General features: G+C 29.0%; 1 protein-coding gene across 1 annotated transcript in view; it reads left to right on the top strand.

The window, feature by feature from the left end:
• The first annotated feature begins 13,082 nt into the window (after positions 1 to 13,082).
• The window catches only part of LOC106687853 (uncharacterized), a 50,842-nt gene continuing 48,718 nt past the window's right edge, over positions 13,083 to 15,206 (top strand). Inside the window, exon 1 of the mRNA XM_014431998.2 lies at positions 13,083 to 13,147. The gene's annotated coding sequence lies outside the window, so the exon portion shown is untranslated. The remainder of the gene's footprint in view (positions 13,148 to 15,206) is intronic.

Raw genomic sequence — 15,206 nt, 5'->3', positions numbered from 1 at the left:
AAAATGTTGATTTCTAGTTGTTTGAACAAACATTTTGATTTATGAAAAAATACACCTCTGGAGCCATAGGACGTACAGATGCGTGCCAGAACTAAAATTGAAGCTAGTTAAATGTACATTTCATAAGTTAGTTAAATGTACATTTAAATAGTACTATAATGTAGTGTATAACTTTTTGGATTTATGAGAAACAATATCTCAGGAAGTATTAGTCATACAGGAAGGTGTCTGCTGGGATTCAAAATAAAGGTAATTTAATTTACTACAAAGATATGACAAATATCTTCCTTGGGGTAGTAGGTTTTATGATATTCGCATATGAATATAAATTTTGCACATATAATTTTGTTCGAACAGCTATGAATTAATTATATCATAAAAACTACTACTCCTACAAAGATAAATGTCATATACTACTTTATAATACATTAAACTAGTTTTAATTTGAATCCTAATAGACATTTGTTCGTTGAATGGTTTTTGATATATAGATTTGCTGAATGTTGCTTTTTTAAATGGCTATTTCTTGGGAACTATTGAATTGCTCTATTAGGGATTACATTTTAGAAAATTTACTCTACTTTAGATGATGTCCTCTAAGGTTTTCTGGTGTTGTTATTTTTAATGATATAGAGCTCCGATTGAAAATTAATTTTTTTTAACGTTTTGGTACAGTTGCCATTTTTTATTCCCCCTACATATACTTGCAGACTCATTAATTTTGACTAGTAATTATACATAGTTTTCATTAAAGTAATAAAAAATTGGGGTGAAATAACCTCTTCTTGGGCTCTTGTACTAAATCGGGAACCCCTAAAAATCCTATGTTGAAGTCAGATATGGTATTATACCAATTAAAATTTATTCATCTTCTTTTCGTCCTATAAAGATTAGCACTCTTTTCATATCTCATTCATTCTCTCCCTATGAGGATGAAACATTTCTGCGTGAGAAAATTATGAGCTATCATGCATCAACCAATGAGTGAACCTCGCTTACTGCTTTATCAAAATAGCCATTTATGGCCATGCCACTATGTATTGGTATCCATACTAATAGATCCGCTCTATTATGTATTCATCAAAGTATTGGGAAGATAATATATTTCTTTGACAAGATTATTTTCTGGAAAATGGTTGTTGAGATATTAAAGGGCGAATCCGAATAAACTATTATTGTTTTTTCAGTAACTAAAAATCCGAAATTCTTTTAGGATAGCTGTTAAATCTGCTATATAAATAGACCTGTTCTATTAAAATTTTGTGAGTTGTTATTGTAAACTACTGAAGAAGATGTTGAGTTTGCCCTCTTGGATCCATCAGTTTATTGAACTGTTTTGATGATGATTTATAAAAGATTCAATGGATGTTTTATATCATCGCTTGAAATATATTTCGGGTCTTCTATTCCTGCTAATTTGAGTAATTAATTTCATATTAAATAGAGGAAATAAAACTGGATTTGGTGACACAATTCTTCCTTTTTCAAATAAAATAATTTATTTCATATAATCAGCAACAACGTTTCGGGAAATATCCCCCATCTTCAGGTTGCAGATAAAAATAACCTATATATAACATATAATTATCTCCTTTATTGCCATTCTTGCTAATATATAATAATATTAAAGTCATTTAATAAATAAAAACTATTTAACTGTTAATAGTCATACATTTTAGGAGAATAATTACCTTCCTGAAATTTCAGAATGACAATAAAGGAGATAATTATACGTTACATATAGGTTATTTTTATCAGCAACCTGAAGATGGGGGATATTTTCCGAAACGTTGTTGCTGATTATATGAAATAAATTATTTTATTTGAAAAAGGAAGAATTGTGTCATTCACCAAATCCAGTTTAATTTCAAAGACTCTTCCAGTAAAAGATCATTAAGTTTAAATAGAGGAAGTTATAAAAAGTTGCGTTGCGATTTTCAAATTATATATTAATTATAAACCATAAGTAACAAGTTTTTATTGTTCAAAAGCTTTTTTCTAATACTTTATTACCTTTTCTTTTTAAGGAAGATAACATCCCTTATGTAATAATTTCTTTATTTTTCTCTCACATTTGAACGATGTTTCGGGCTTTTTTATCCAACCATTTTTAATCATTATCCATTATTATTTTTAATTTTTATAAAAATATTGCATAATCAACAGTTAAAAAAAATTACATTGAATTTTAATAAATTCATAAATTAATTACAACTAATTTAAAATATATTTTACTATTTACACAGCTTGTTAACAATTTTATATCAATTAAAAAAGATTTTGAGATAAGGGGAAAGTTTAACATTCTTTTTATTTTCTATATAATCTTTTCACTTTCTTGAGATTGTTTATTATTGTTTAAATAAAATTAATTTTATCCAATTTTAGTCCCAAAACAATTTATATTTCTTTACAAGTTCAACGTTTCGGCCATCTTCAAGGATAATCTTAAATAAAAATTTACAGTCACATCAATTTTAAAAAACATTTTGTAGGCTATTTTGTCAGGTCAATAATGTCAGTCCAAAATTACATTAATTATTATTGTGATAAAGTATAATAGTGTAAATTTATTTTGTATCATGTAGACTGTGATTAAAAGTTGTAATGCTAATGTGAAGAATTGACAAAATTTGGTAATGTGTGGTTGACATTATTGACCTGGGCAGAATAGCCTGCATAAAGTTTTTTAAAAATTGATGTGGTTCTAAATTTGTATTTAAGATTGTCCTTGAAAATGGCCGAAATGTTAGACTTATAAAGAAATATAAATTGTTTTGAGACTTAAATCGGATAAAATTAATTTTATTTAAACTATTACTTTTATTTTTTTCTTGCCTTAACTTATTTGATAGACATGTGTCAACTCATTAAAAGAAATTTTCATATGAAATTCTATATATTCTTATTTTATTTTTTCGTTAGTCACATGTATTCGCCATTGCCTGTCAACAAATTTAACAATTCAAAACTCTACTTTCATTTAAAATTGTATTATTATTTATGAATTTTACATATTACCTCCAAATGAATATATTTTTTTCATTTCCATCTCCATTGTCCTGTTTCAGAGTATTGATTAAGCAAAAAATTGATCAAGGCAATAATAAAGAAGTGATAAATAAGCACTATTTTCTTCCTGAAAAAGAGTTTATTTTTAGTCATATATAGATATTTAATTAAATTTTTATGGACATGTGGAAAATAATTTATTGACGAATTAAATACTTCCAATCTCATTTAAGGCATTTTGGAATACTTACATTCCCAGATTCCAATTTTATTAAAATCCTTTAGTCGTGAATTGACTTCGTGCTAGGAATGGACTAGAAAGGATATACCATTTCATAAAATTTTATTACATGAATAAATCTCGGCAAGCACTAGAGAATAATATAAGTGGCGGACTTGGTAAAGCAGGCCGTAAAATCTTGGATGGGATTACTTATTCATGGAAGTATTATTTTTTAAAGGGGAACCGGGGGGGGGGGGGGGGGAGAAACCAGGGGAGGGTACGGCTTTAATAATGGAACTGAGTTGGGAGCTTGTTTAATGCTCACCGCGTCCCGGCATTGTCTAATAAATTTACTATAAATTCCGGTGACTATGTAGTCTTCATATTTGGAACAAATAAGGAACTTTTTTTATGTTTGTTTGTTTAAAACTCTTGTTTACTCTAACTTGAGAGATGTTGTATCTAAAGTTATTCCTAGTTCTCGAAGGAAGGAAAATTTTATTGCAATTATGGAGTTTCATTTTAAAAGCGAGTCATGGTTCTCCGGTATTTTATGGCACGATATATGCTCCATATATATAAATACACAATAATACATTCACTAAATTTGATGTAAGTTTATAGGTGTGTAGAAACTGCCTATTGGTAGCACTCTAATGACGTTTTTACATAAGATGGTCTCGTGGACATCTTTTTTTAAGGGCCTCGGAGGATTGCCAGGAATGGAAGAGGAAGCAAGGTTAGAAACTAGTGAGTTTGGGAGGTTAGGGAGTTTATAATTGAAGGAATGATATCTGGATCGGGCTAGATTAGGGCTTATACGGAACATTAAGGTCTTTAAGTATGTTTTTATTTGTGACAAACTAGGGAACATTAAGAATTTTGGATTAGTTTTCGAATAATAAAATCAAATCTATGTAACTGTAATGCAAGCCATTCTGTAAATATTATATCAAAAGAATTAGTTATATGCATGCATAAATCCTAACTTTTCTTCAGCTTGGAGGAAAATCTGCCGAGTTGTTTTTTAAATATAGATATGTCTAAGATAATTTACTTGCATATTGTTACGTATTACTTGCTAAAATTTGAACTAGATTATGTCAACCGTTATCCCTAATAAAGTTTCCTCCACACTTGAGTCTCGGAATATAGGTGTGGCGAAGAGAGAACCTTTGCGTAAGAAATCTGATAAAATCGAAATGGGGCTACTTGATAAAGAATCCTAGGCATCCATAATCTCTGAAAAATCCACCAAAAACGATTTAACGGTACGATCGATTATAGAAAAGAGCAGTTTGTCTGCGGGAGCTACACCCTTGAGTTCAGATAACAAGCAAATTTTATTTGATTATATTTTTATAATGTGTTAGAGTAATTTTTGTATACATATATGATTCATTTTAAATAATAATGAAGTGATTTTAACACTAGAGGTTATAAAAAACCTTCCCATGTAAGATAGGATAATCTATTTATTAATAAGTTGTGTTTGTGTTAAATGTTTTGTATAATAAAAATTGTGAATATCTGTGTTAGTGAAGGCGTATTCATATCACGTCGGGGTCACCAATTGTGGTGAAATCATGGTGATAGAGATCAAACACACATTCATTAATGTACTTATTCACAATTATTATTGTCCATAACATTGAACACAAATACAACTTATTAACAAGGAGGTATATAGGGAGGTTCTGTTAACTATCAGTTTATTTTATTCCAAAAAAATCTAAATTTTCGCCCATTTTTCATTCGGAGCTCCATATTTTTGAAACTACCTACAACACAAGAATATCTAATAGATAAATATCTAATGTAAAGTAAATCTGCTAAAATATGAGTCCTAATGGAGCTGTTTACGTTAAATAGTTCCTGAGATAAAGTGTTTTTATAGACCAAACGTTTTTTCATAATATCGAGAAATCAACATTTAGTGAATATGTTTTGGCAAATTTCGTGGAAACTACTCCTCATACTGAAATACTTATCTATAAACTAATTTATAAATTAGTACATTTAACTAGCTTTGAGTGTTAATTTGAGTGTTAACAGTCATCTATTCGCCTAATGGATCCTGAGATATAGTTTTTATAAACTAAAGATTTTTTCAAAACATCGAGAAATCAACATTCTGTGAATTTATTTTGACATATATCATAAAAACTATTACTCCTAGAAGGATAAACGTTATGAAATACTTTACTGTACATTCGACTAGGTTTAATTTGAGTGCTAAAAGACATCTATTCGCCTAATGGATCCCGTGAATGTCTCATTATTTAAATAAAAGAATTATTTCCTTTTTATATTTAAATCTTCCATAGATTTTGAAAAAAAAATTTTTTTTTTTTTTTTTTCCCCTACGCCACAGGAAGTGGGCTATTACGCCATTTTCCTTCTCGCAGCCCAATACAATTTTATTCGTCCACTTAGTTCGTCCGTATCTCGCTCAACATCCACCAGACCAACACACGCCAAAAGGTCCCCATCCATGTCCCCCATGTTGCATAGAGGACATTTCGGGGAATCTACGATGCCAATTCGATGGAGGTGTTTTTGGAGCAGATCATGTCCTGTCACTAGCCGAAAACAGGCCACTCTCTCAGCTCTGCTAAGATTGCCTGGGATTCTTTTTTCCTTATCCAGTAGGCTCTCCCACTTCTTTCCTTCCACTTGAACTTTGTGTCTAGCACTTGTCCTGTCCTTATAATAAGCGCTTATAAGTGATTTCACTGTTCTGTAGGAAAGTGGTAGAACAGGCTGATTCTCTGCACAACCAAGTTTAGCCAACTTGTCAGCTTGCTCATTACCGTCTATGCCAACATGGCCTGGTATCCACTGCAGGGCTATAGCCCTTCCTCTTTTCTTCATGATAGCAGCCATGTTTCTGCACTTTTCTTCCGTGGGTGACTCTGCGGCACCTGGTGTTGTTAATTTTTGTAATACGGCTTGGGAGTCGCTGAAGATTACCATGTTGTCATTGCATTCAATAATGGCTTCCATCGCAAAGCAGATAGCCTGCATTTCTGCATCATAATTGTCACATCCCACTCCAACGGGAAATGACAATTGGAAGTTAATTGAGTATACACCTGCTCCAGCTCTCTTGTTAATACCGGACGCAGACCCATCGGTATAAATGTGTAGCCATTGCTCTATGGGGTATAGTTCATAAATTGTTTTTAGTGCAGCAGCTCTAAGCTCGGGTTCAGGGCAATCTTTCTTGACACGACCACATGCCAGTTTGAGTCGCCCGTAGACTTCAGCGGAATCGTGCTTTGGCATGTAGGAGATGCTTATATTCTGTCTTTCTTCAGTTGGTAGGTCTATCTGGTGGAGCATTTCCTCGGCTTTTGAAAGAAAAGTGCGATGGGACCAAAAAAAAAATGTAATACTTCAGTCATCATTTTTCTTGTCTGAACTGAAATAAATAAGCAAAAAGAAATACGAAGTTCGATTTTTTTTTTTATTCACTGGATCTAACCTTTTAAGAATTGTTATAAGTATTTGTTTGCATTTGAATGTATAATATGATTACATAACATTTATATAAAATTAAATACTTGTAGTTTTGGATTACGAATAAGTATAATAGGATACGGGATTATAAATATTGTAATTTTTGGAAGATCGCTGATTGACTGGGTGTAATAATAACTATATATATATATATATATATATATATACATTTATATATTTTTGATATAGTTCTTTACAGTCTATTCCATTTAAGATAAAGCTAAACATGTTCCTTATACTCTCCATTGTGAGGATATTGTTATGATTTTTCTAGTTCATCGCAAATAGTCATCATAAAAACCAGTCCCTATTTAATCCTTCCTGACTACCTCCATGTCCCTTAGGACTGCCTTTTTCTCTCCATCTCAGTGAACGGTCAGGTGCTTTTGTAGCAAACTAAGCCCTTAGGATTATGGTTGAAAATTACCTTCTCAGCAAAACAGCTCTCAAATAAAGATAAAGAAATATTGTTATACTATTTAATTAGAAATGATTTATCTATATTTTTAAATAGAATTTCTAAAATATTGGTTAAAATTAAAAATCATTTCTCAAATTCAATTTCAAGAAGAGCATTATATATTTTATAGATTATAATAAAAAGAATTTTATTTATTATTATTATTTCGGTCACAAAAACATATTATTTCAAAATATAAAATTATAAAAAGGTTTTATCTTCTTTCTACGAATTTTTCCTTCGCTTAAACTAATGAACCGTTTTTTGTGGAAGTTTAAGGATTATGAAGTGATTAGTGAATCGTGAGGGAAGCCAAAAAGTACCCTTGTGTCAGGAGCGTTGGAACAGAGAGCAAAGGAGGCAAATTCTCCAGGACCCCTAAGTTCAATGGCCCACTGATTCTCTTGGTTCGATTTTTATCCTTTTTTTTATTTTGTATTTCCTAGACTGGGGTGGTTTGTCAGCCCTACGGGCTTATGAGAACATTCTGCAGGGCCACCCCAGAGAAAAAAATCCCAGACTACGGTAATATCTTCGGAATACGCCCGACTCAAAAACAAATTAAATTTTCTTTGTCAGATATTCTAATATTAAACCAATGTAGCGGCATGTGCATATTTTTATGTGAATAAATGTCTCATTTAAATATTTACTTAGTCAAGTTCATCAATTTTAAAGTATTTTACCCGTTAAAAATATTTTATTATGCTTGTTTCAATTCTGATAATTATTATGAAATGGATATTATTACCATCATCACGAAAGCTTGGGAGCCTCGTCAGCAGGGAGCGGACTGGATCCACTTTTCCAATACCTGTCCTTTGTATCCCTTTCCTCATTCCCCTTTTATGATCAGTTTCAAATGCAGTAAAAGAGATTCTTCCCATTCTTGTTTCCCACCCTTCTATATTTCAAATCCTGTACACCCTTAGAGTTCGGAAGAAAAAAAAAAAAAAAAAAAAAGGAAAGGATATATATAACTATAGAATATAATATGATTTCGAAATTCTATTACTTTCATATGTTTTCAATGACTCTGTAATTTATTTTTTGTTTTTATATTAAAAACAAAATTAAAAATTAAACTATTAGAGTGCTACCAATGGGTGGTTACTCTACACGCCTGTAACACTCCATTTTAACTAAGATCAAATTTACTGAATGTTTAATATAATATACAGTTGTAAATTTCAATAAATATATTAAAATTAAAATAAAATAAAAAATTAAACTTGTACATTTTTGTTTATTATATTTTTGTACCTATCGATTTGTGTTTTAACTTATTTATTCCCTTAACTTACTTATTCATTAAATTATTTATTTTAACTTATTTAATTAACTTTTTTTTTTTTTTTAATTTATTTATTTGTTTTTCTGTAAACTGATCTACTACTGTGACTATTATGACCTTGGTTTGATTTTACATTGCTTATATAATGATAAATTCGTTTAATTTGTTTAACCGATCGTACGTGGGTGATCCTCTACCAGGGAGAATAAAATTGTCAAATGGGATGAAATTATTAAATAAAATTTTTTTTTGTTATATCATGTAAATATAAAACATTTACAGAAATTATAAAATTATGTTATCCAGGCTTCCTTAGAGCTCTAATTTGCAGGAAAATTGAGCTTTTCCAGGGAAACGCAATTACCAAAAGAAAATTACGTAAAATTATATCTATGAATGTTGAAAACTGTGATTAAAATTTTTTTGAGGTTTCAATACTTTTCCTTCGTATCCATATTTCTTATGGAGATATTAGAGAAAGTAAACAAAAAAAAATGTTCATTAGTTTGGGACAGTAAAACCTCATTAATCTTTTATAACCTATGCAACAAAATAAATGTTCATTAGAGGTCAACTGGTGGTCCAAGAAGCCACCACTTTTACATTTATTTTTTTAAATCTTAACAATTAACATTAATGTTATGAAACTAATTCTGGAAACACCACTGGCTTAAATAGGCCACTACGAAAACAGTTTATCTAATATACTTTGATTATCAGTAAATAGGTATAAAAGGTAAATAGTTAATAGAATAAAATATTTGAGTGGGTCGTTTTCCGTGTTTTTGGGGTTCAGAAGGGCGTGTAGTGAAATTAATTCTGTTGCTTTGGGATTGGTATTTATAGAAGTCCCTCTGGGGAGGGCTTAGCTTTCTCTACTCATTTACTTGGAATTCATTAACCGAAACTTTACCGCTCAATACGCTCCAATGCAAAATTAAAAAAAAAAAAAACTTGAAACCAGTTCAATTTATTTGGAGTAAATTAAAATTAATATTATGAGCGAGATGCTAAGGGGATATGAACTGCAAAATCAAATTTCCCTCTTCTTTATGAATCGCAAAATATGAAATACTAACTTTATATATAATCTTTTCACTTTCTTGAGATTGGTTTTTATTGTTTAAATAAAATCAATTGTATCCAAATTAAAGTGTCAAAACATTCTTTATTTATTCAAAAGTCAATTTGGTCATCCCCAAGGACAATCTTAAAAAACAATTTACTCCCACATAAATTATTTTTAAAAATTGTCTGCATGCTATTTCATTAATGTTAAACTCTTCATTATAATCAATTTAACTATATTACACCTTGCTATCATAACGAAGTTACAAACATTGTTATAATAGCAAGGTGTGATAGAGTTAAATTTATTATAATTAAAGGTTTATTATTAATGAAATAGTGACAAACTATGTAATTAGACTTTAGCTAAGGATAGCTTATTAATATATTAATATAATAATCTAATGTTGTATTATGTCATAGGATAATTTTGACTGAAACTAGTGACCTGGGCAGAATAGCATGTAGAAAATTTTTTAAATAATTTATGTGAGTGTAAATTGGTCATTAAGATTGTCTTTGAGAATGGCCGAATTGACCGAAACGTAGGACTTTTGAGAAAATTAAGAATGTTTTGATATTTAATTTGGATACAATTGATTTTATTTAAATACTAAATTACCTCAAAACGTGTATTAGCATCAAAATTTGGAATTCGATTTTTTTTTACTTCTCCTTACTAAATACTTCTTTAATAGGTAAGTAAAAGTTTTGTGTTATAAATAAATATTTTTTTTTGTAATGATTAAATTATAGTTTTAGGCCCAGTTTATGTTGGGTACAAAATAAGTTGAATCCCATCACCTAGTTATTGTTTAGAAAATACAAAAAATTTACAGAACTCATAAAACGATGTTATCCTGGCTTCCTCAGAACTCATAAAACAATGTTATCCTGGCTTCCTCAGAACTCAAATATGTAGTTCTTATATAACTAATCAAAAGAAAAAAAAACATTGTATTATAAATAATTTTTTTTTACTTTTACACACCTATATAAGGAATATATAGTAAGGGAAAATAATGCGATTTATTTTTTTTGTGTGTTATAAATAGGGAGCGTAACGGCACAGTGGTATGGCGGTGATACTATATATTAAATATATATAGTAAGGGGAAGTAATGTAATTTATCATTTTTTTTGTGTGTGTTATAAATAGAGAGGTTGGTGGTACAGTAGTATGGCACTATGCTTCTAACCCCAAGTACCCGAGTTCAAATCCGCTGTAACAGATAATCATTTTCTATTAGAATGTAGCTTTGAGTTAACTCTGTGGCTTCTGGAGCCCTTCTGAGGTCCACCCAGTCTCATAAAGTGGGTGCCTCAGGGAAAAATCTGGCGGTTGAGCGTGATCTTCAAAGATTCACCTCCTTGTATAACCGTTGTTCTAAAAACAGTACTTCATTACAAAGAATCACTACTTTGTGTTCCTCATCATTATTATTATTTGTGTTAAAAAAAGATAAGCGACGCAGGCTAATGGGCCTTTAATAAAATCTCAACCCGATTTCACAGTTAAGTTACTTACCTTTGCTTACTGGACCGAATAAATAATTAGGCCGGTTTTATATAGAGCTGGTCTTTTTTTGTTTTCTTTTCTGAGCGTTCTTAATAAGAGGTTAAAAGTTTTTTTTCAGTTGGGTAAATGTTTCAACTGACTCAGGATGAAAGACTTTTCTTCATTGCTCGGAGTTTGAGAGAAGCACAAAACCACAACAAATTGCTTCTGGCCATGTTCCCAAACTGTTTTTTTTGATAAATGAGTGACAACCTAAATTTATAAGAATAAACAGATCAATGGATATTTTTAAGTTTGGTTACTTTTCTTCCTTACTTGTTACAAAAGTAATATATTGAAGGAATTAGTATTTTGAGTCGATCTTTTATCCCAGTCTTTACCAAAATCTTTATTGGGGCATGTAAATCCGAAGCAACGTGGTTTGTTTGCAATTGCTAAATTATATAGTTTATTATTAGATAAATGCCGGACGACATGTGGTTAAATTCGATGGTAAGGCGATGAAGGTGTTTCAATGGATTTTAGTTAGTATAGATAACATATTCAATTTTTTTTGAGGGGGGGGAGAAGGTCTAATATAATTAAATAAAATTATGTAGTTAAAGATGAAGTACCTTCAACCCCGAATCGTTGATATATTGACTGTTTTAATGATGTTTTTTTAGAATGAAAACCTAATAGGAAAAGTTTTTCACACAAGTTATTAAATAATCTTTTTATTTCTTTAATTTTCAACGATTCCTATAATTCTTCTCAAAGGATAAGTCAAGCTGTGGCTCCGAAATCTTTTTTAAATACTCTATTGGAGTTATTTTTGCCTTTTTTTTTTCTCAAATTATTTTTTTATTATAAAGTCAGTTAAAAATAGTAATAGCTATTTTTTAATTATAATAATTAGTAAAATAATTTATTATATTAATTCTATAGGTATTAGTTTTTTTCCCATCCATTCTTCAATTTCATGACCATTATTATTTTTAAATAATTTAATTGTATTACTTAAAATTATTGAACTGTCTTAACATTGCAAATAGTTAGGTGTGTCTTTCGCAGGAGACAATCACATTATTAATTGTTAAAAATAATCAGATTGCCAAATTTTTTCTTAGGTGTTTACTTATTATGCTATTATTTAATTAATTTATCAACTTACGTTATTTCCGATGAGTATATATTATTTTACTGTATATTTCATTATCCATTTCATTTTATATTTATAAATTTTCTTAATATTATTATTACTTTTCTTTAATATTTAAATACAACATAATTGAATACTTAGAGCAGTAACATACATTACCTTTATGTCTGGTAGATTTTATTATTTCTAATAAAAAACGTACATTGCTTTATTTCATTTCACTATCGAATTACAAAATTTCATAAAAAATTATACAATAAAGATACAAAAAGACCAATTCTAGTTTTTTAAAAAATTATTCTTGGTGATGCCAAAAGAACTGAATGTGCTGAAAAATCCGATTGATCAGAATAAAAATATTATGTATAAGTGTGAATATGTTCAACATGATTTATTTTACTTTCTTAATTTTAATTAATTTTGTTTGCTTGGTTCACAATTATTTATTTTATTCATTTGCGATGTTTATATATTATTTTACTTTTATTATTATTATAATTATTGTCAATTTTATTTCACATTTATTGATTTTCTTTTGTTTTTATTATTGTTGTCCTGTTTTATAGGTAATAGAGTAAACAAAAAAAAAGCCCATAATAAGTATTTTTCAAAAAAATCTCGGGGCTCTTTATAATGATGCTTTTCCTACCCCGAGATGAAAGAGTTTTCCTCTTGGTAGTATACGGCAAGGGCTACGTTTTCCTGATGGTTGTGTACAGTGCGACCCAGATATCAGATCCGCGGAAAACTGGTATAAAAAAAGGCATGGGGGTGTGACACTGACCTGAGGATTTGGTGCAGTAGTAGAAGTGGGGGTGTATCGATCAGACCGCTCCCCGCCGGCCTACAGTCGTCCGGGCGATGTGCCCTCCATCAACCCGGGGACTATGAGACAGTCAAGAGCACAGGTGAGCCCAATAGAAAAAAAATTTAAAATATATTTATGTATCTAATATATTTTTTTATGTATTTTTAAATTTTTTTTGAATATAAATTTCTATAAAAATTAAATATTCGAATTTCGTAAAGGAGTGTGACCAGATTTTTAAGATTTGTCGGGGATCACCAGCTTAATGAAAAAAAAAATAAAATAAAAAATTATTTATTTCTACACGTTTTTTAAAAAAAATTAAAATTTAGATTTTTTTAAAAACCTATTTATAATAGATTGTTGTTATCTATTTAACTAATTTACCACTTTTCCTCAAACAATTTTATTTATTATTCTACTTTAGACAATTTCGAAGTTTCGGGCTTCCAATTTTCGGTCTGTAGGTATTGTCAGATTCTGTTTAAGAATTATACATATTGTTATTTTTTTTAAAATGTTTATAATGTTCTAATAATAATATGAAATTAGTGATAAAGTTAGTTCTCAATAACCTTAGATAAAGATTAAACCCGCATTAGGTGAAAATATAGCCCGAAACTTAAACATTTTAAAAAGTAAAATAGTGAAAAAAAAATGTTCAATTAATTCAAATTTTAATTAATATTAATTAAATTGAAAAAAAATGTTTCTTCTTTTTTTTTTTAACTACAAAGAAAAACTATAAATATCAAAGATAAATATAATAATATAAAGTAAATAAACTATTGGTGTTCATTTAATAATAAACTAACATCCTAATATACCTTGAAAAGATATATAAAATTGTATTGTTTTTTAAATAAATAAATTGCAATAAACCGAAAAAATATATATTTTAAGTTTCTTTCAATGAAATCGTCGGTTAGTAAAATTTATGTGATTTTAAATTTAATAAAAATTTATTCATCACTCAAAATATATGAATTAAATAATTTTAATTGCTCTATTGAAGTTTTTATAAAACACTTATAAAATAAATACTTTATTGCTATGCATGATTATTTTTTAAAATACTAATATATTTTCTATTATCCATCTAATGATAATTTGATGAGGGACCATATTTAAAATATTTTAATATGATTATTTTGTTTTGTTTTTTATATTTTTCTGTTTTAGTTGAGTAATTGTTTTTTAAAGAATTGTTTAAAATTGTTCCATATTTTATTTTTAGCACTGTCATAGGACGTGTAAACTCCAGCGATGTCTCTTCAATTTGGGGTAGAAAAGGTCTGGTAATTGTCCTTTGTCTAAATAAATTGAATTTGATAAAAGGCGGTAGGAGTGCTGGTTGGAATCCTTGTGACCTAATTCCGACTGGTCTTCTCACGTTCCTTCTATTGATAGGGCATTGTACAAACGAATTTCATTCTCTCCCTGGGGATGTTTATTAACAATGAATCAATATTTAATTTACTATAAGACTGCTTTACCTAAAGGAGTTTTATAAAGTAAGCTGTCATAAAATTTTTATTGACACATTTAACAGAAACGTATATGATTCATTCATGAATCTATGCCTCATAGATGTTGACAATTGATTAATGAATAAATAAAATTATGTTTGTTGACTCATAACTACAACGTTCAGTTAGGAAGAGTTTTTTTCGCGCGTGTGCTTCAAAATTTCAAGGAGAATATTTTTAATAAAATGCCTCATAAATTATAAATTAAAAAATAAATCTGGTATATTAATATAGTAAATTTGAATGTTGTTACGCTATCGAAGGTTGTAAATAGTATACGCTAAGTTGTAATTCATTCAGAGTTTCCTGTTTCTGATTAAGGGAAAGTGTTCTATATTTAAACCATAATATTGGCTGTTTCCTGTTTCTATCAGCTGGTGGAATAAATTATTACATTTCATTATTTTTATAGTTTATTAATATATTATTTATTAATTCTTCTTTGAGAATTTATAATAATATAAAACAATTTCTTTTGATTCTCTGTTTTTATTTTTCTCCAATGTTTCAGCCATTAGACCGTTATTAAGTTGATATTAAAATTAATGTGTCCAAGTTTTAATTTTTTTTAAATTTAATCTATTATGTTTAAATAGAAAAAAATATATCTGTCAATTAATATCACAAAAT

Source organism: Halyomorpha halys, unplaced genomic scaffold (genome assembly GCF_000696795.3).
Source record: "Halyomorpha halys isolate HHAL.00 unplaced genomic scaffold, Hhal_1.1 Scaffold1020.1, whole genome shotgun sequence".
NCBI lineage: Eukaryota > Metazoa > Arthropoda > Insecta > Hemiptera > Pentatomidae > Halyomorpha > Halyomorpha halys.
This window is presented reverse-complemented; position numbering and strand designations above follow the sequence as displayed.